Source organism: Stegodyphus dumicola, chromosome 10, assembly GCF_044657685.1.
Source record: "Stegodyphus dumicola isolate Sdum_Otavi_A_Nest chromosome 10, ASM4465768v1".
NCBI classification, from domain to species: Eukaryota; Metazoa; Arthropoda; class Arachnida; order Araneae; family Eresidae; genus Stegodyphus; species Stegodyphus dumicola.
The window spans coordinates 4,286,942-4,310,006 of NC_140777.1; the positions used below are offsets into that span (position 1 = coordinate 4,286,942).

The 23,065-nt window shown below is 32.4% G+C and overlaps 1 protein-coding gene across 5 annotated transcripts in view; it reads left to right on the plus strand.

Annotated features, from left to right (window-relative positions):
• LOC146994850 (uncharacterized) overlaps positions 1-23,065 on the plus strand; it is a 157,504-nt gene that overhangs the window by 102,994 nt on the left and 31,445 nt on the right. For 2 of the 5 annotated variants that reach the window (XR_015043259.1, XR_015043258.1), the window contains exon 2: positions 10,776-11,295. The exons of the other annotated variants lie outside the window; for them this stretch is intronic. The gene's annotated coding sequence lies outside the window, so the exon portion shown is untranslated. The remainder of the gene's footprint in view (positions 1-10,775; positions 11,296-23,065) is intronic. 5 annotated transcript variants of the gene reach the window in all.

The window sequence follows — 23,065 nt, forward strand, 5'->3', positions numbered from 1 at the left end:
CAAAAAACAAAAAATTCCGCGCAGAATTTTACTCTGCAGAACAACTTTATCAAAAAAATCAATAAAAATGTATTATATATATAAAAAAATGACATTGAAATATGCTAATCTCTTAAAAACAGTGACATAAGGAATAGGATGAAAAATTGTTGCCATACCCATATTTCTAAAAAAAAAAAAAAAAAAAAACAATAAGAAAGGAAAATTATTGCCAAAATCACATTTTTAAAGATGTGAGAAGAATACTCGGAAGCTTCATTTAAAAAATTTTTTAAAAATACAAAATATCATTTTTCCAAAATTCTTTTAGTAAAAGCAGTCGCAAGGATGAAAGTTTAACGTGTCCAAAAATCGAAGAAAAATAAACTGTACATTTTTAAAAATAAATTTTTTTAGAAAAAATTCCGTTGAAAAGGTGTTGGAAGCTCACTTTGTTAAATAAATTCGTATTCAATCGATTTATCGAAACACGAAATTTATTTTAAGTTGGTAAAATAGCTAAGTGCCTACGTTTCAGGACGATGTGAAAATGGAGTATGTAGAGTAAAATCTCGCTTTCCTATAGCCCATTACGTCTCAAAATGACGCGTTTTCGTCACAAAACATAAAATAAAAAAATTTCGAAAAAATCGCTTCGAGGTTCACTGGCTATTGTCTGGATGCACCTACGTATTGAATTTCGTAGCCGTGGGTCTAATAGCTTACGCGCAGCGCGAACGAAAGACACATACACTGACACACAGATAACTCTTTCTTTTATTATATGTAGAGATTATATGTATATATATGCAATAATGCATATATATATATTTTTAGCGCTTGTTTGTATAATGTTACGTTTCCAAACTTCATTTAGTATTATTTATTTATTTCCTCCCTTACAAGTAGGTAAACAAATAATCTTGCATTGTATACAGGGGCGCACATTTATCGCTTTGCCTCAGGTGAAGAAATATGTAGACACGGCTCTGGCAGATTTACTAAAGGCATAAAAACCTTAACCGGAATATATGAACAACATAATTCAATTATTTTTAAAGCAAAAAATGCACAATTTACAAACATAAGAACTAAGAAACTGAGACGAGTAACAAAATGTATATATATATATATATTTATATACATTTGGTGCGGCAGATTGCAACCAAAATGGAGGTGCACATCTACATGTTATAGCAGTCCTACATATACAAAATTACGTTAAGTTACAACGTTATGAGGCTATTCGTTTTTGAGTTACGTGAGATACGTACGTGAACATACGTACGTAGAGACGCCACGAAAACAATCTCTTCAGAATTCATTTTAAATCAGTTTTATACATTTTTGGGCAAAAAGAATTCTTTATTCTGCTCTTAGGTACAGATGTCACGCAGAAGTATCATTAAATTGCATTGAATAGGGGTCAAATTATGATAGAAAATTATGAATATTCAGAAAAATTATAAGATTTAAGTAAGATGCTGTCCGCAATCAATAAATGCTATTAAAATCAATAAAATAATATTTAACAACATTAATAATTCCTCCTGTCAATTCATAAAAATCATGCTATTACCGCAGTTTCTAATTATAATTATAATCATTGGTAAACTTTCACAGTTTTGACTAGAACATGATTTTTATCACTATCATTTATAAATAAAACCAGTGATTACCAAAATTTTACGTTTTCAGATTTTAAAAGACTAAAAATAATCAGAAAAACTTTCAATCGCAAAATTTAAAATACTGTGTCACTTTGCATTTAATTTAGTTTATATGAAGAAGCACCTCAGTATGTAAGAGAAGTAGGTATTGGGAAGTAAAGTGTAAGAATATACAAACGCAGATTCATACTTCGTATCTTCATGTAAAAAATTTACATTTCTTGCGCACATACTTCTAAAAACGAGATAAAAAGTGTGTCATTTTTCCCCCCCCCCCCTTGGAAACATACGTACAAATATAAACTGCTATTGTTACTGTTAAATATAAATCCCTCACACATAGAATTAATTAATTCTGGATTAAATTTACTTTTGATGCTGATTTAGGTTCAAAAGAATTTATTGAAAGACACTCGAACATGTATTTGAGTTATGGCAGAGCCTACGAAGACTGTCTGCTTAGGGAAAGAGATGCCTTTATGGAGAACTTGTTGAAGTGAACACTATTTAGAGTTGTTACAGTAATAATAGCAGTAATACATCAAAACATCTCAAATTTATCTGATGAGCTCAAATATTAAATTAAATAGTTTTTTATTTAATTTAATAGTTGAGATAATCTAAATAACATTTACCCTAAAATTACGTAAAATAATATATTTATTTGTTTACACAATATTTCTGTAATTAACGTAAAACTAAAATAATAATGAAAGTAAATAAATATTTATACAATAATGCCAATTTCTGAAAAACCAAATTTACTTACTTCTTAGTCTTTCTAACCTCGGAATTGAACATCGTTTTTTTTCTTTCGCCTTTCACACACAGACATTCGCCACTGACTGACTAAATGACAAGAGAAAAAGGGGACAACATAGGAAGCTATATAAGTGATTTCCAGCCTTCGACAATTAGTCCCAAGATACTCCACACCCCCCCCCTCAAAAGTTGCTCCTACACCGGTTTTTTTATCCCGGGTTTTTATCTTGTTTCCTGTTCGTCCCTATCCCTATGTGTTCTAAATAGAACCCTGCCAAGAAGACCACGTTATCTCTTGTGTTAACCCTTAAACACTGACATTTGTGTTTAATTTAATAGCACAAATGTCAGTGCAATGGATATTGAAGTAACAGGTTCGAAGAGAATTGCTATTCGAAGAATGAAAAAAAATTACGTTAACAAATGGAAAATACAGTGGTTCTTTTCACCTAAAAACAAAGGATTTATAGAACTAATTAAAATAACAAATAAAATGAAATGTATGAACAATATTGATGTTAATCAGGTTTTAACTGGACATGGTAGGTTTTCGTTCTATTTTAACCGATTTAATCTGCAGGAAAATAGATCATGTAATAGTTGTCAGGTTGATGGTGATGCTAGGCATTTCGTGGTTGATTGTAGTTTAACAGCCCCTGTTAGACAGATTTTTAACATTACTGATTTTAATGTAAGTGTCATTAATTTTAAAGTTTTCAAATCATATTCTCTTGCTCTAATGAAGTTCATGAATGAAAATAGGGCGCTAGTAGGAATCTTCTGTTAAAATTGAATTTTGTATTTATAATGGGTTTTAGATATCTGTGGTGTTCTATGTTGTGAATTTGTGTTTATGGATTTTTACTTCCTTGTACGAAGTAAAAAGGAAGCACTGTAATCGCGAAAAGTTTCAGGCAGTATATTTCAACGAAAATATCCATTTTGACCGCTATCGAATGCAATTTAACGATGTCTTTGTGTGATATCTGTACGGAAGGACAGATTAAAATACTCTTTTCCTTCAAAAAAATTATAAAACTGCTTTAAAATTAATTCTGAAGAGAATTTTTCGTGGCGTCTGTACGAACGTATGTACGTACGTGCGTACGTACGTATCTCGCATAACTCAAAAACGAGTAGCCTCAGAAGGTTGAAATTTTGTATATAGGACTGCTATAACATGTAGATGTGCACCTCGTATTTTGGTTGCAATCGGCCGCACCAAACGCATATAAATATATATATATATATATATATCCACTCTGTTACCCGGCTCAGTGATCTCAGTTTCTTTACTCTTATATGTTGGTAAATTGTACAATTTTTGGTTTAAAAATGATTGAATTATGTTGTTTTTATCTTCCGGTTAAGGATTTTATGCCTTTAGTAAATCTGTGTGCAATATTTTTAGAATTATCAGCAATTTTAAAGTTGTTTAATTGCCGCTACGTTTTTTTTAATGGCGGCCATTGATGTTTACATTTGAAACAGGAGACTAGTGGATTTGTTGCCAATCTAGAGAAACTTAGCTTCGCAACAACAAAGATAACGCCTTCATTTATTATTTAAATCATGCTTAATCCGTTCTGGAATTTTTTCGAGGAAATAAGTGTTTAAGATTTACTTTGTAATTTTTAATATACATATTTTGAGTTCTTTCGCGAGAACTGAATTAATTAAATGAGAAATACTCAATCGTCTGTGAAAAACTGTTTCTTTTTTGTTTTGTCTGCTTAATTTCTTTTATATTTCATTCTAGCTTTATTATAGTATTTGAATAGAACATGTGGCAAAGATTAGATAATTCTATTCTTTAAATGATATAAATTTTGTGCATTATGAGTTATAATATGAACGAAATATATAAGTTAACTGTAATATAATTATTGGATTATATAACAGTTAACTTAGTTTCCGTTATAAAATTATTATATAAGTCAGCTGTTATATAATTATTAATACTGTTAAGTGAATCTAGCGCCAGAGTGTCGCTATCGTAAACAAGTACTAGAGTGAATTTTAAAGAATGCATTTATTCTATTGTGGTTTATGCGCTGTCGGGGAAGTAGATTTAATTCAATCCAATAAGTTTAAATGAAATGCAAGAAAAATGCGTATAATTTAATATTCCAATACAAGGAAGTCATGTGGTGTACACATCAGATTTTTTTTGTTTGTTTGTTGGTCTGTAATTTTGTGTTAGATGTGCTTCCTTATTTTTGATTTAGTATTTTTGTTTGTTGTTTGGGGGTGGCTGGGTTACTGGCTGCCCTCGTTTGTGGAGATACAGGACCCTTCTTTTGAGCTATGGGGACACTCGTGTCCAGGTGGGCTGAATGGAGCCTCCAATTCTTACACAGAGGTGGGGTGTATATGACCGCGCCAATGTTTTAGAACTGCGAAAGTGTTTAGTTACTGTATAGTTATTCTATTCCCTTTCAGTACTTTCAAGTTGACATAAAATATAACTATTTCTAAATTTTTATTAAACTCTATCCATTAGTTATATTTTTTAAATAATTTTTAAAACTGCGCCGCGGTCCTATAGACCTCACCTCTGCGTTCAAGTAACTTTTCTCTCGCCTGAGGGGGGGGGGATGGCTTTATCACTACTTGAGTGTTGAACTTGTAAAGGAACTTAATTGTAAAGGTTTGACGTATGTCGGTAATATGAAAAAAAAAAAAAAGAGAGAGAGAGAGAAATACGAAGCGAATTTTTTCCAAATAAAACGAAAAGTAAAGGATTTTCCCTTTGCGCATTCATATTCAGAATGACTCTCGTTTTATATGTGCCTCAAAAATTAAAAAGTGTTTATTGTCATTTCTTCAATGCATCATTCGAAATCAGAAGATCTTGAGACTGGGAAATGAGAAATAATAACACTTTACAATTTGACTAAAGGAGGTGTAGATGCATTGGATGAAAAATGTTCTAAACATTCTACAGATCGAAGAACAAGGCGATGGCCGATGGCCATATTCTTTAGGTTACTTGATATAAGTGGAATTAATGCACACGTAACACGTCAATGAGAAAAAAAACTGTTTCTTTGACGGAGTTATCATAAGAATTAGTGAAACCGCATATGGAACGGAGGCTTCAAAACCCAACTGTGAACTGAGAAATAAAAATGTGCATTCAGAGAGTGCTAGGAATTTCCAGCGGAATCTATTCTAGCTAGTGGCGTAGCTAGAACTCTTGGGCTCCCGTGCAAAACATTTTCCTTCTCCCCCAATAAATTTACTGTGCTTAAAAAAAGGGGGGAAGAAAGTCTACATTTGCGGAGATTTTTAAATAAAATCCAGTAGGTTTTACATGCAAGTATACTGCGAGTTTCTATATAAAATCTGCGCCAATCCAAGTTTTTTTCCACTTAATTTAACAACCTAGTAAATAACTGGTTATGTTATAAACTGACAGTCAACATGATAGATTAAACGTACAAAAAAAGAAATTACACTAATATATAGCACTCTGTGTTCAGCTGAGCTTACGAACATGACTTATGCAATAATATACAAGGCATAAATAAGAACTTTTATAATGTAAATGATACATTTGTTAAATATAAAACATATTTATCATAAATTTAATAAAGAAAACTATTTGAATATACAATATTTGTAAAAAATATGTATGGTAAAGTTTTCCCCCCTTTCTTTTAAGAAAACTTTATGGTACACTAAACTACGCGAATATATGATTTTTATACGTGTTTTAAGTTTAAATATGTAAATATAATTCAGCAGGACATTCATGGGCCCCATAAACCTTCGGGCCCCTATGCGACTGCATTCCTTGCATACCCTTATTTACGCCAATGATTCTAGCCCAGATGTAACTGATACCCTTAAAAGCGTAAAATACGCTTTCTTTGTCTCCCTAGACTAAGAAGAAAAACTACCTATCTATGTTTCAGCTGCAAGAATCCGATATGTAATGCCAAGAGAAATTTGTTAAAAATTGTCCTGAAAATACTTAAAATAATACGCTGCAGTTTTTTAATATTCTTCATATATTATACTTTTTTTGCATTATTTTATATAAATCCAGTTCTGTAGGCGGGAAATTTATTAAATAGTTTGTTTATACGCATTTGCAAGTAAGTAGTATGTATTTTATTTATTTGATTAAATGTTTCGTACTTTTTTAGTAAATGATTTAAAAATGAATTTTTAATGCATTCATTTTAGAGTTTTTACAAGAACTAATTACTTCAATATAACAAGCAAAGTGTATGAATGCTTATATAATAACAATAGTACATTATTTTTAAATTTTATATTTTTAAAATGCATAAAATAGAACGCGATCTGAGAGCCCTCTCCTCTGTGTTTACGTAACAGAAAATGAACCTCTGTACTTAAGGGTTAATTTACAAGTAGCAGAAGGGGCATATTTTAAAAATGTTATGTGCATAATGCAATTTAAAATATTAAACAGCCCTTATTTTAAAAAAGCGTGTCGTAGCATGCATATCTATTACGAATGCTGTTGTAATTATCTTTAAAAACGAAACAATGCTTGTTACATCGGGAGCCGCATGCAAAAGCTCCGCGAGCCGCCGTCTGGCCACATGCGGATTGGATGATTTAATTAAGGCAAAGCACACGAGGGCTATCTGCCTTCGTGGAGTACTTTTTAAGGGAAACTGGCTCGTATACATGTTACACATGGGGAAAAACCACGAAAACGCCCATGCAGCCAGCCCGTTTGCGGGTTTCGAACCTTGAACCGAACTACCAGTGTTCAGCGTCTTTACCGCTCGGCCTCTGGTGAGCCCTTGGCCACGTGTGACATATATCATTAATTTCATATTGAATAGACCAGCCTACTGAAATTCATCGAAATTTTAAACCTAATTTACATAAAGGAAAGATTTATTTGCAAAAGTAAGATAATAAAAACATCTGTATGCGGTTTAGAACACATTTTATGTCTTGTACTAATTAATATACAGTGTCAATTTTTTTCTTTTTCTTTTGCGTGTATAAATCCTTTGTGGTACTAATTTTATTAGCCCAATGGCCTCATAATCAAGGAGTCCAGGTTCGAGTTCCGGCGACGGCAGTAGCTTATTTAGGATGGAGCAAGGAGAGACATCTGTCACCGGGAGCAGCAACCAGGTGGCGCCAATTGATGCTTCGAAATTTTAGAATGAAATGTTTTCCATTCTTGGCACACAGAAAGGGCTACAAAATCTTCAGCAGTCCCCGTGCGCTATAAAACCTAGTTACGGCTCTGGGCGAGGGCATTGCTCGTTTCTCATGTCTCTTGCTTCTAAAGTCCTAATGACTCTACAGCAGTGCTTCTCAACCACTATGCCGCGGCACTTTTGTGTGCCGTCAAATTCTTAAAGGGTGCCCCCAAATTTTAGACATGTATATAGTATAAATTATTATGGGTTTAATTCTAGTATACGGTACACATAAGACATGGCGAAATTCGGTTTTTAAAAATAAGCCGATTCTGGTATCCAAGCCGATTTTGGTGCCGAAAAACTTCTGTATTTGAATTAAATTTGAACGAAGAGGAAGAACTAGTTTCGCTTTCTAATAATCGAGATTTAATTTTAAAATATTCGGAAGAATCAATTTATTCATTTTCGATTAACATTGGATGCGATTATCCCATGGCGGCCAAAAAAGGTTTAAAAATATTATTTAAGAAATTAAATAATGAAGAATCTGCATGAATGTATGTATGTTTCTGGCATTGTGATAAAACAACGGTACCTAGAGCCATCCAATTTTGAATAGCATAAGTCTCCACCCGAACATGAGCATCTGTAAGCCCAAATTTGGAATTTCTTTTATTATCTATTTCATATTTTGTAAAACTTCAACGAATTTTTGATTAAGAAACTCAACGATTTCAAAGCGAAGAATGGCAAAACTGTACAGAAAAAATCTCTAGCGCGCGAGACTGTATATCGGAAATTCCAAAGATATGCTTTTTTATAATTGCTTTAAATAATAGCCTTATCATAACCTTTTTTTTTTTTTTTTTTCATTCTTTGCCTAAAGAGCATTTGCCATTCTATAGAATGTCTAGATATTATACGCAATGCCTAGGGAAGTATATAATTATTCTCATATTTCATACTTTGGCTAAAAAGTCTTGCATTATATACAGTGCGTAGGTATTCTATAGAATACCGGCATTTTATACTTTGCCGATAACATATATTAGACATAAAATTTACAAACTAAAACAATATGTATTTGTAATCCAATGCACATGCGTAATATGATGCGATATAAGGCTTATAAGGTTTACGTAAGAGGATACTGAATGATTTTTTCGAACCATTTTAAAAGAAAACTAATAGGAAAAAAAAAAGTTGCTGTGGCATTCATTTGACTGCTCTACATTCAAATAAGCCCTAGTCTGCTGCAAATAACAAGGATTATTAAACATTCAACAATACAATTGAGATAATCATAGTTTGCAGGGTGCATGCACAATTGCTTACTCACCTAATGGAGGCAAGCCTCCAGATATATTGCTCACTCCTGAATGCAGCACAAAAAGATGTGAAAACAAAATCAGCCGACCTCTCTTAATTTCGGAATCTCTTGGGCTCAAAACCCGGAGGAAACTTAAATGTTTGTTAGTGTCTCTCCGAAATGTGGCACTTATATTGCTGGCAAGCCGAATATCCAATCGAGGGGATGATGGTAGAGAAAGAAAAATTGGGTGTTCACCATCAAAACTGGCACAGATCTTCCCTTTTCTCAGAAATACAGTGTCAGTTAATTTTCCCATTGAAAAGAAACATGTTAAGAAGGCAGGCATATTACAATTAGCAGAATGAATGCAAATTACATAGGTTAGCGCAAAAATATGCAATAAGAGGTACCTTTTCTGTTGGTATTTCTATTGGAAATAAGTAAAATTGCTTTGTAATGTACTGAATAAAAATTTTAAAATTTGAATATATCTATGACATGTAAACATAGATTGCAATAACTGATATTATTTAATTCGTGGAAATGAATGTAAATTTATTTTATGTTATGAGAAAAATTTGAACTTGATATAGAAGTACTGATGACATACCGTTGTAAAACAATTATGTCATGTACGAAGTTTGAATAAAACCAAAGAGAAACGTTACAGTATAGATATTTCAACAGTAATCTAAAACACCGAGTCAACATTTTTGTGTTTGATAATTGCTTAATATTTAAAATGGGAAAATTAACTGACACCACATCTCTCAGAAAAGGGAAGATCAGTGCCAGTTTTGATGGTGAACACCCAATTTTTCTTTCTCTACCATCATCCCCTCGATTGGACATTCGGCTTGCCAGTAATATAAGTGCCACATTTCGGAGAGACACTATCCACTTACAAACATTTAAGTTTCCTCCGGGTTTTGAGCCCAAGAGATTCCGAAATTAAGAGAGGTGGCCTGAATTTTTCTTTTTTTTTTTTTTTTTAATTTTAGGCACTGGATAATGCAGTACTTTGTTAAAGGTTTGCAATGAATCCTTTAAAGGTAAATAATTTCTTTTTTGCTACCTTATTTGCAATGGCCTTTCTTTCCTGTGTTTCGTTTTTAATATTTCATCATTCATTTATCCATAATAACAGATTAACGAATGGCATTGAAACCTTGGTAATAGGCAAATCCGTGCCGATTTTCTCTAGTAAGTCCGCCCCCCTTATACAGCTAGCTTGTGTGCACTTGCCATATTTAATAAAACAAAGGAAAGTAGTTTTCCGAAAAAAATAATGATAAAATGAGAGGCACTTTTAAATGTTCTCTTTTAACATCCACAGTCTCAATACCAAAACTGAAAAACCATTGTTTTCTTTGTCAGCTCACCAGGATATGTTTTTGATTAGATACAGAATCCGAATGAAAATGCTACACTTGGCATCCTTCCTATGCGCACATTTTCATAAATTCATGAAGGCATCAAAATTGAAAACACGCATCCCAACAACTGATAAATATGATTTTATATTTTTGTGATAAATATGATTTTATATTTTTGTGATAAATATGATTTTATATTTTTGTGATTTTAATGGCATACTTGTTTTAATTTTCAAAGTTTAATGTTATTTAATGGTTTATTATGAACGCTCGTAAAGTAACCCAACTTCAGCATTTATACCTAACTGATTAGAATTTGCGTAAATGCAAACTTATGGATCCTGAACATATGTCTTGAGTTACGAACACTCAAGTTATGATTTTCAAAATGGAATGTATGCCGCTTAATGTATGCTCAGGGGCTTACATTTCCGCTGCTCTCATTAACAAAGCGATGACTTACAGGATGGTTTACAAATGACTTACAGGACCATAAATTTGGCATGGACGGAATTATAATCATATTTTTTTGCAGGCAGACACTGACACTTGGGACTTTCCTGTGATCAACGATCTCGTGTGAATGAACAATGAATAAGTGGAATGTCTACATTGAACACATTTATGGGTTACCAGAGGAGCTCGCCAACATCAGACATAGCAACAAAAGGCGATTATGGAAGAAATGTCTTCAAGGAAGATTAAGGAAGAAAAGTTGATTTCAGTTCTTTGACCGGCGAAATTTTGCAGTAAAATGAGACAAGATGTAAAGTTTTTACATACCAATAAATCGCCCTGATTAAGGCCATAGAACATTCATTTTCTCGTGTTACAAACATTTTAAAAGGCAAACAACAGCAAAGCACGTGGGACAAAGTTTGAGTACAACAAGGACTCACAGAGTCAGTTTAGCAGCAAAGGAAAGTTGAATGAAGACGCTCTGGGATGAGCTTTAGCTAGTGATCTTATGGACAGGGACTACTCATTCAAAATATATCGCTTCCACAACATTTTCTACTTATGCCGTTGATACTGTTCAGGCATTTACAGTTGAGGTAAGCACAGATTCAGGTATTTGCACTGTTCAGGTATAAGATTAAATCAAGTTTTCCTGCATTTTATCTGTTTAATATTGCATTTATATTTCTTCTTTTAGATTTCCATTGTTTTTGTGCTATGAACTTGTAAAGTTTATATAAACAATCATCTTTAGAATGGAATAATCCATTTTACGTCAATTTCTATGAAGAAAACGTTTTCGGTTTAAGAACTTTTCGGATGACGAATAGCTTTGAAGCAGGAATTAAATTCATGAACCACGGTTTTACTGTACTGCATCTCAAACCACGGGTATAGAAATATAGTTCGCTTCTAAAATTTTGTCATATAGCACACACACACACACACACACCATGGTTGGGCTATGGTGGAAAACGAGACATATGCTGCCACACCACCAAACCGAGAACCGAGATAAATAAACATAGCTGTATGTTCATTTGCCCTCTTTTTGATTGTATAAATAAAGACGAATGTGTGTATTCTTATGTCCTCTTTTGACTGTATATATAAACATAACTACCATTAACTATTCTTTTTTTTATTGCAAGAATAAACACGAAATATAAGATGTTCAAAACCTTTATAATGCATTCTTTTAAATCATTTTGAGATGCACGATTTATTGATCAATGTAATGAAAAGAGTAATTTATAATAGTCATTTTAAGAATCATCGGCCATTTAATTCTTCGAAATTCATCAGTTAATAAATAAAGACTAGTCTTTAGTGATAAATATGAGTAATACTAAAATATATTAAGAGACTTAATCATTAGTTCCAATTATAGTTTTATATGAAGTTAAAAAATCATGTTAAACCGCAAAGAAGTAATAAGATTTTAGATAAGATTTCACAATGATTAAAAAATATGTTGCACTTTTAGAAAGCAATCCGAATATTTTAACTTTTTTCCCATATTAATGTCTCGTAAGGAATAAATGCCTACCGGTAGAATAGGTTTACAATCTTTCGCAGTGACAAAGAGAAAAGGATAACACGTATAGAGTAAAGTGACAAAACTTTCTTGAGTTTTAGAAACATTCGGATGTCTCAGAAAATGCATTCATAAAATATTCAGGCATTTTACGAATATTTTGGATTTTCAAATGTAATTAACACAAATTTCGTATTCTCCTTCAAACGGTCATCATGATGTTTTTGTGAAATTTTGAAATATCTACTAAAAATCAAGTAATCGTGGTTTCTAGGCATAACGTGTTAAGAACTTAAGTAATTTGAATTCTATGCCATAGTATATTTTACTTCTCGTTTCTTAACTTTAATGGAGACAGCTTCCACGCATAAAGAGAAATGTAACTTCATCATACTTTACTTAAGCATTTCCCTTCATAGACATTCATTTACGTGTATACACGGAACGAAAAATTATTTGATTATTGAATTTATTTCTATTGTGATTTCAGAAAATAGTTACGTAATTATACGGAAGCGAATTCATGTCTACATTTTCCTAAATCCAGAAAAATATGCAGCATTTTTTGGATGTACTAATCCTAAATGGAAACATTGTATTAAAGTGCGGGTTTCAAGGTTATTCTTTATGTTATATATTTTTTCCTTGTGCGAAGTAAAGGGAGTATTGTAATCGAGAAAAATTTCGGGTACCTTATTTCGACGAAAATATCAATTTTGAACTCTTTCGAACCCATATGAATGAATTTTTTTCGTATGACATAGGTACATGCGGACAGAATAAAGCGCTATTTTTTTTCAATATGGATTACGAAATAGATTCTAAATGCATCCAGAAGGAATTTTGTCATGACGTCACTACGTATATATGTATGTATCTCTCTTACCCAACTCAAAAACGATTAGCCGTAGAATGTTGAAATTTTGTATATGGGACTGCTATATATATATATATATATATATATACATATACATATATATACCTACTCTGTTACGCAGCTCGATGAGCTCAGTTTTTTCCCCATATGTTGGTAAATTGAGCATTTTTTGTTTGAAAGAGATTGAATTATGTTGTTCTAATGTTTCGGTTAAGGTTTTTATGCCTTTAGTTAATCCGCATGCAATAGTTCTAGAATTATCAACAAATTAAAAGAGTAAGTGACAGATAGGCCTAATGTGTCTGCTGTTTGTTTACATCTGAAACTCTTAGTAGTATAGTGAATTCCGTCAGCTGGCGCTTCAACTTCAATGTCTTTTGGGACCAAAAGTTTACTTTTAAGTTTTTGTGCATCGAAAATGTTGTCCTTCTGCACGCTGGATGAATTGCTTAATTTTGCGTAGAAAATTTAATTTTAATTACACTGTTTATAACTGCATTTGATATTTTAGGTTTTTCTGTATTTTACTGTTTTTAATGACGATGTTTTGAATTTATTTATCTTTGCTTTGCCGCGAAGTGAGAACTGAATCGATTGAATGAGAAATATTATCTCTAATGAAAGGAAAGGAATACGTTTAAATGAAGGAAAAAATACGTTTAAATGAAGAGCAGCAAAAAAATTCTATTATTTAATAAGCCGTACAAGGAAGTTGTGTGGTGTCCACATGAGAATTTTTTTATTTTTAAAATTAATTTTCCACTAGATAATAAAAATATCGATCTACTTAAAAATGATACATATAATAATCAACTATCAAAGAAATCTGAGAAGTTATATTTAATGATGGACAGAAAAACTGTCTAGTTTTCTAGTAATTGACGATTTCGAACAGAACACGAAATCATTCATTATCCAAAGCCTCATGCACTTGTACAATGAAGAATCAACTACATGTAGTTCGCTTTCAGACTGTTATGTCTAACACTCGCAAAGAGCATAAATGTAACACACCCAGCTGCCCTACGCTATTAGCATGAAGGCTTTGTGATTGAAAAGTGCTGGTCACTTACGTAACACGAGTACCGTATTCTATCCAGCTATTGGCATTACATGTCAACCAGCATTTATCTACCCAGTTTAAAAAAATCTTTTTGGGATGCGATGTTTCTGAGGAGGAAGATGGAGCAAATTCTGAGACATGATAGACGTCTAGCTTGATAGCATGATGCTTGATAGCTAGCTTGATGTTCTGCGGCATCCAGCTTGATAGCACTTTATATAAAAAGCGGTTCCGCTGATTCCTCAACAGTTGGACGTTAGGATTTTTCCTCAATCTAGGAAGTGTCTACCCGTACGACGTCGGACGTTTAGCTGAAACATGGTAAAAACGCTAAACATACGACTGGTTGCGCAGAGACCATCTGCGCATGAACATGCCTCCAATGTGCCATGCGAATCGAGCGCCATTTTGTTCTCGAACACGTCCGACGTCGTACGGGTAGACACAGCCGCCCTCAATCTACTGAGAAACTATCGATAGACATGAATCAAATTATCGATAGACATTCATTCGAAATGTGGCTGGATTTTATAGCTTCTGTCTATATTTTCAAAATTAGCGACGGCATCTATTATCATAAACTCCCGGCATACTTGACGAAAATTTTGCTTTGCTAGGGCTGTAGAATTGCTTCTATCAAACTCGCACAGTCTGTCTAATATTTATTATTTAATTGCTAAATATCAGAAAGACCTTATCAGGTTCAATGTTCCGTCTTACTTTCTTTGGGAACATGCACGGACCTGACTCGGAACAGGAAGCTTACTAAAGCTATGTTCAATAACTGTGGGAAGTAGACAAGATACACATAAAGGGTATACAAAACCCTTTATTTTTCACTCTTTACAATAATTTCCGTACTTCGGAATACAGAGACCAACTACTTGTTGTCTGAACGTAAGAATATAAAAAATATAACTAAACTCTAACTTAAATTTGGAATAATAAACGTGGAAGATTGGCCTTATATTAACAGGAAGCCGTATGTAGTACAGAGAACTGTTAACACTACAATACGTTTAAAATTATCACGAGGATTAAACCTCTGGCCTGGAAGGCAAACAGCAACCGAGTAAAACTTCTAAGGCAAGCGGTCTGCTTCGACTAACTCCTTCCTCTCTCTCGCTTGGCAAAAAGCCACAACTTAAGCACTTAGCGTTCGCCAGACAAATTTTGCATAAATAAGTTAACGCTTTTAATTCTGGCCGGAAGTAGAAAATAAGAAGTGATAGTAAAGATTTAAAATAAAATAAACGTTAGTAAAACTTAAGATCCTTACAACCTGTCTTATTTTTATTATTTGGTTACACACACGTTTATTAGCCAGACATTCCACTCATCATAATGTCCTGTATGTCTTTAAATCCACTTGTAATCTGCATTTTCAAAAATGGGTAGAATTGTTTAGCTCACGCAATATATCTAATATTGTCTGGAGTCCAATATTCTAGAACAGAGACTTAAATTATAATCGTACAGAAAAGTGATGTTCACGATAATCACAGAAAATTTATCGGTTCGAAGCAGTGTAGATTTCTAAACTGGGCACCTTAGCACCTTTTTAAATAATTTCAAAATTCCAGATACATTTCAAATTAGAATATGGTGTCTATAGATTAAAAGTCTATAGAATACTGAATACGATCTATAGATTGAAATCAGTACACGTATTCATTTGGATATTAAACTTGGATTGCAAGGGTTTAGATCAACCAAAGCTTGCTTCCCTTCTTCGGATATGCTTTATATTTTGTTTGTACCAAAAGCATTTTACAGAAAATCGTGCCACCATATCATACTCCAGTTTGGCTATACATACTATTTCTTTTGAGATTTACTTAAAAATTCTTTTATTTATTTAAGTATAAAGGATTCATTTGTTTTTCTCGCTCATATAAACTTTAGCTCCAGTTTAACTGCATACGTTTGCAATAATCTGCCGCCACAATTAATCTCAGAATCTTCTATTTTTCTTTGATTTTTATGGCGGTCTTTGACTTTTCTTTAATTTACACCATGCATTGCACTAAGTAACTCATAAACCTGATGTAAAGTGAATATGATTTAACGCTGAAACTCTCTGGCTCTATTTAATTACCCAAGTATATTTCCGTCGTTACGTAGAATTATGTAAATGAGTAAATGGATTCCTAATATTACATTGCTCACCTTTAAGGGGACTCATACACCTTAAAACCCATAAGATGTTCGAATAGGTGACTGTTGCAAGAATTGGGATAACTTATTTATTTTAAAAGCAATTACTACCAACTTTTTACAGCTGACTACATAATAAAGCTGCTTTCTGAAATAGCAATCAGAAAGTTTGTGTTGCCACAAATATTTGTATAATTTAATCCGCTTTGTGACAACATTTTTCGTCATGTTTCCAACTTGCGCGCACAGTTTAAAACATTCTGTTTCATAATTTAATTCCATATTTAATATATAGCTTTTATAACATTTGGAAACGACTGTGAACCTAAAATTCTAAAAAATTTCACTTTAAATTTTTATTTTATTTTGAATTGAGTTTATAAAATGCATTTTATTAACAAAATTTGTAATGCTTTCGTCCATAAAATTTTTCAGTATTAAAATATTCATCATATTGTTGGTTCAGTTAAAAAATAGTGCCCATATAAAGAATTCCATCGAATTTCAAGTATGCATCATTAGCCATTTTTAAAATATCATGCGCGCAAGGTGGAAACAGGACGAAATATTTTGTCGCAAAGAGGATTAATTTACAAAAATATTTGTGGCAACACAAACTTTCTGGTTACTAGTTTCCAAAGCAACTATATTATGTAGTCAGCTGTAAAATGTTGAAAGTAATTGCTTTTAAAATAAATAAAATATTCCAATTCTTGCAACAGTCACATATTCGAAAATCATGAAGGGTTTAAGGTGTATGAGTCCCCTTAACGTAAGTCAACAAATTATTCTTTCTTCTAGGAAAATTAAGTAATTATTTATCCTGCCTGCCAGCAGCCAAATGAATGAGGTTGCCGAATACTGTTACTTCAACATAAACCCGATTGTTTAAAAATACTTATCTGCGAACGGGCTCATGTATTGGTATTTTCGTAGATTTCTATATGAAAAAGAGAATTTTGTTTAGAAAGTCCTATAGAGAAGTTTCTTTAGAAAGTTCTTCACGAAATACTTATATACTTTTAAACATTAAAATAAATTTCCTGGAGATATTTCAATTTTGAACACTTTTGTTAGCAAACACCGCCGAATACTGGTAACTAGTCCTACATTCGGTTCCTATGAACGGGCTGATTTCAGGTGATTTTAGTTATGGGTAAAATGATCAGACATCTCGGATTGCATAATACTGCCCTGCATTTCAATGCAACATAGCACTTCGAGATATGTCCTAGTAAATATCCATAGTGTGTAAATATTGCCAGATTTTGTAAATAGAATTGACATGATTTTGTTATTGCTGCTGTATATACTCGACCCTTTTGTAGGATTAGAAATGCAGTCAATGATCAAATAATCGTACTTTCTCGATGTTAGAAAACTCGCGACGTGCACAAAAAGCAAATGAATTTTTTATGAAAACAAATTGTGACTTTCTATTTCAACTGCGTTTTATACTTCAAAAATAAACAATGAAATTAAATAATTCGAGCTATACTGCTATACTGATTTTGCCAACTAAGAATCATAAAACGAACCTTAGGTTGAAGAAATCCCGAACCACTCAGTAACAGTGTGGCTAAAATGTGTGTTTTATAATCCTTTTTTTCTAATGAAGCTTGCATTTTCATAAACCGTTATTGGTAGAAGCTAGGCCAGTAGCTAGGTTCTGTAAACACAAGTGATTGCTGTATTGCTGAATCTAGCTAACCGCCCTGCTTCCGCCCCAGTTTTGAAAGAGAACAATACGAGGGAGGTATGAGGATCTCCCACACATCTTTTCACACTAGCTTCTCACAAGGACTTCCAGCTCACCATGTATTTTCAGTGTCCCTTACCGCACAGACACTATTCGCTTACAAATATTCATGTCTTCTCCGGGATTTCAACTCGGGCCCATCGGTACGGCAGTCAGCGTCGCAAGCCACCATTATAAGGACTGGGCAGCTGGTTATTATAGACATTATTGCATCGAGTTCTGTACCACAAAACTGTAAAGGAATTCCTAAGAAATAATGTCACTTAACAAAGAGGGGTTTTTTTTCGCAGCTGACTAAGTAAGAACATGAAACTTTATGTGAATTTGCCACCTCTATTTATCATATAATGATAGATCCATAATGCATAAGGCCAATAATCTTTTCGTTGATATATCTGAGTACTTTGGAGAAGAATATATAGCAGTATTAGGTTTCTGTCAATTCTTAATTAATTATTTAATATAATGAAGTTTAAATATATATTTTATGTTATGAATCAGCACTGCAACGGTATGTACACATACACAAAATTCTGTATCCACATTTTTCAGAACATAAATTCGAATAAAAATGGATACAGATTTCAGATTTTTAAAATTAAACTGTTGAACATAAACTTCAAATTAATTTTTTTTTAAAGTAAGGCATAAAATTTTCTGAAAAAAATTTCAGCTTTAGTCGGAAAACAATAATATATTACAGTTACAAAATATTTTATTTAAAATTCAACTTTGTGCCTCCGTAAACAAAATTTCTCGTTGTTGGAATGTTCAATTTCCTAGAGTTAAACTCCATTTCTTTCCTATCTTCTTCACGAAGAAATTCGGAAAAGAAGTTGTTCTGAATTCTGAGTAATTCTGAATGCATTTCATTTCAGAGTTAGGGAGAAATTAGAGATTTTTCTCGTATTGAAGTTTTTTGGTTCAATATTGGATAAACAGCACTGGTTACAGTTAGTAAGTAATGCTTAAAATTAATATTAGGTTGTAGAAATGAAAATGCGCGCATATCTCCATATCCATGACCTTGCATTTGGCTTTTGGCTCCTACATGCATTTGGCTTTTCGAGCTGTTTTTATTAAGCAGTGGAATGTCAATTACGACTACATTTGTTTTGAAGTAAAGCTGATTTAAAGCAAACTGTCTGTTAAAATAGCTCGCTTTTTTTCACCGATCCATTTTTGTGGAAAACGAGACGAAAAGGTTTTCCCATGCCATGGATGTAACGCAGCATATTCAAAAATTCACAAAAAGCCGCTTCTGTCAAAGATTTTTTTAACATTTACATATTAAAACATATTACGAGTTATTATTAATAATAATATGCGTACTGTACATCTTTATTACGTAAAAACATATTAATAGTTATTATTATCAATAAGTATGTGTACTGTGCATTTTCATTATCTATACATATTTAATATCTATTAAGTGTGTACTTAATATCAATAGTAATTACATAATAATGTATTCAATATATATTATTTGCTATGTTATCCGTAATATTTAGATATTCATGCTAAGCTATGGAACTCTGAATAATCATTCACATTTTATGCGTATTTGTTCAAACTCTAATGAAAGAACTCAAATAGTTAAACCATTTATCGTATAATCTTCTTAAGATACTTCGTCAAAAGTGTTTGCTCAACTATAGAACGAATCTCATTTACTGACAGTTCGGAATATTTTTAGTTGTTTCAGAGAGGCTATTTCCTAATGTTAAAAACACAGTAAAATCTATTGTAATCAGCAATATTAAAATAATGGCCCTTTTAAAGGTTTAAATGCAAATCCTCAATTTAGGCCTAGGAGATAAAAAATATATATAGCGATATAACATAAAAAACATCTAGTACGCTTATTAGATATTTCTCCCGCCTTCTTGGCATACCTTCGTGGTGTGGTGGTCAGCACGCTCAGCGCGTAATTGAGAGGTCCGTGGTTTTATTCCCTGCGAAAGCGTAGTTATTTTTCATCTCTCCTGCTTCCGAAAAAATACCTAATGTCTCTACAAGCTAGCAATAAAATTATGTAATGGGCTAATAATCTAAAGAGAGGGGCTCACCAGCGGCCGAGCGGTAAAGTCGCTGAACACTGGTAGTTCGGCCCGAGGTTCGAATCCCGCGAACGGGCTGGCTGCATGGGCGTTTTCGTGGTTTTCCCCATGTGTAACGTGTATACGAGCCAGTTTCCCTTAGAAAGTCCTCCACGAAGGCATCCCTTCCCTTAGGCAGATAGCCCTCGAGGCTTTGCCATAATCACACACACACAATAATCTAAAGACTTAAATGTATACACATTTACGTTATTTTTTTACTGGCTAATGTAACAAGTCCTATCTAACAAATTAATTATCCAGATTATAAAGATGAGTAACTGCTCCCTTTTTATGCATCGACCTTAGCCCATAACTTTTAGAAATAATTCAGCTGAAAAACACCATATTCCCTTTAGCTCTTGCTTTAAAAAATGTAAAAAACATTACTTTATATAGCTGTTACAGATATTGTTAAATAACTATAAACGCTTTATAGATAATTTTTTTGTGTGTGTGTGCATATATTGGCAAAATTCCTAATTGATATAAGTTGTCGTTATCGAATGTAATTTGGAATTTAAACTTAAATTTAAAATTCTGTGGCACAAACATCCTTTTAAATTTGAAAGTGAATGTTAATGCTTTTTTTAAGATTATATGATAAACTTATTCCTCAACTATAGATATATATCTGGAGAAAGTTAATAGCTTGCGGGAAAACAGTGAAACGGAGAAAAATACGGAACGTTTAAATGCGTGCGATGAGACCATGCCATAAGATTTGCGTAGTTTTGAACTCATCATCAATGAGTTAAAAATCGTATCACATTTCCATATAAATATGATTCTAACAAACACAGTTTTTAATCGAATTACAGTTATACTTAATCTAATGATTTATTTTAATTACTGAATAAGTCGTATGCAATGCTACGAATGACTTAAGGGGACTCATACACCTTAAACCCCCTCATGATCTTCGAATATGTGACTGTTGCAGGAATTGAGATATTTTATTTATTTTAAAAGCAATTACTTCCAACTTTCTACAGCTGACTACATAATATAGCTGCTTTGGAAATTAGTAACCAGAAAGTTTGTGTTGCCACAAATACTTTTGTAATTTAATCCTCTTTGTGACAAAATATTTCGCCATGTTTCCATCTTGCGCGCACGATATTTTAAAAATGGCTAATGGTACATACTTGAAATTTGATGGAATTCTTTATATGGGCACTATTTTCTAACTGAACCAACAATCTGATGAATATTTTAGTATTGAAAAACTTTATGGACGGAAACATTACAAATTTTTTTAATAAAATACATTTTATAAACTCAACTCCAAATAAAATAAAAATTTAACATGAAATTTTTAGAATTTTAGGTTCACAGTAGTTTTCAAATGTTATAAAAGCTATATATTAAATATGGAATTAAATTATGAAACAGAATGTTTTAAACTGTGCGCGCAAGTTGGAAACATGAAATTTGATGGAATTCTTTATATGGGCACTATTTTCTAACTGAACCAACAATCTGATGAATATTTTAGTATTGAAAAATTTTATGGACGGAAACATTACAAATTTTTTTAATAAAATACATTTTATAAACTCAACTCCAAATAAAATAAAAATTTAACATGAAATTTTTAGAATTTTAGGTTCACAGTAGTTTTCAAATGTTATAAAAGCTATATATTAAATATGGAATTAAATTATGAAACAGAATGTTTTAAACTGTGCGCGCAAGTTGGAAACATGACGAAAAATGTTGTCACAAAGCGGATTAAATTATAAAAATATTTGTGGCAACACAAACTTTCCTGATTACTATTTCAGAAAGCAGCTATATTATGTAGTCAGCTGTAAAAAGTTGGTAGTAATTGCATTTAAAATAAATAAGTTATCCCAATTCTTGCGACAGTCACCTATTCGAACATCTTATGAGTTTTAAGGTAAGTGGTGCAAAAATGAGCGAGAATCAGAAAATGATCATTTCCGTTCCAAGCGCCCGTCGATCTCATCTGATAAAATGCATTTGGTTCCCGAAATCAGACCTCGAAGTCGGCGACTGATTGTACTGGAAGGCTTTGATAATTGAAATATTTTAGCTGGATCGTATCATAACATTGTGACTGCGAAATTAAAAATGAATTGAAATATTGGAAAATTTATCTCACGTATGCTGAATGATTAGAAGAAATTTGCTTTGTAGTTTACCAGAAATGATTCATCGTCTAAATGGGGATGAAAATTTCATAAAAATATAGTTATGAGATGCAAGTTTACGGCTTTTTTAATGGAACAAGAATGCAATCTTCTCAATGAACATATGAAAAGCTTTTCCAGTGCTGAAAAAAATCGTTCAGATAAGTATCAAAACGAAAACGCATTGCTGAATACTGAATAATAGCCAATAAATGTATAATTATAGATGTAAAGTACATCTATAATTACATTAATTAGCTATTATTATTATTAAATGTAAAGTACATCTATCTAGACATTATTAAAATGACTATATTTTAGCTTTGCTTCCAAATGAAATGTTCGCTTTAGAACTGAGAATATGAAAGTTTATGTATGTCTTTTAAATGCACATTGCTTGGAACATTTTAAGGGGGCTCATACACCTTAGACCCCTTAACACCCTTCGAATATATGACTGTTGCAAGAATTGGGATATTTTATTTATTTTAAAATCAATTACCTCCAATGTTTTACAGCTGACTACATAATATAGCTGCTTTCTGAAATAGTGATCAGAAAGTTTGTGTTGCCACAAATATTTTTATAATTTAATCCGCTTTGCGACAAAAGCTTTCGTCACATTTCCACCTTGCGCGCACGATATTTTAAAAATGGCTAATGATACAGACTTAAAATTTGATGGATTTCTTTATATGAGCCCTATCTTTTAACTGAA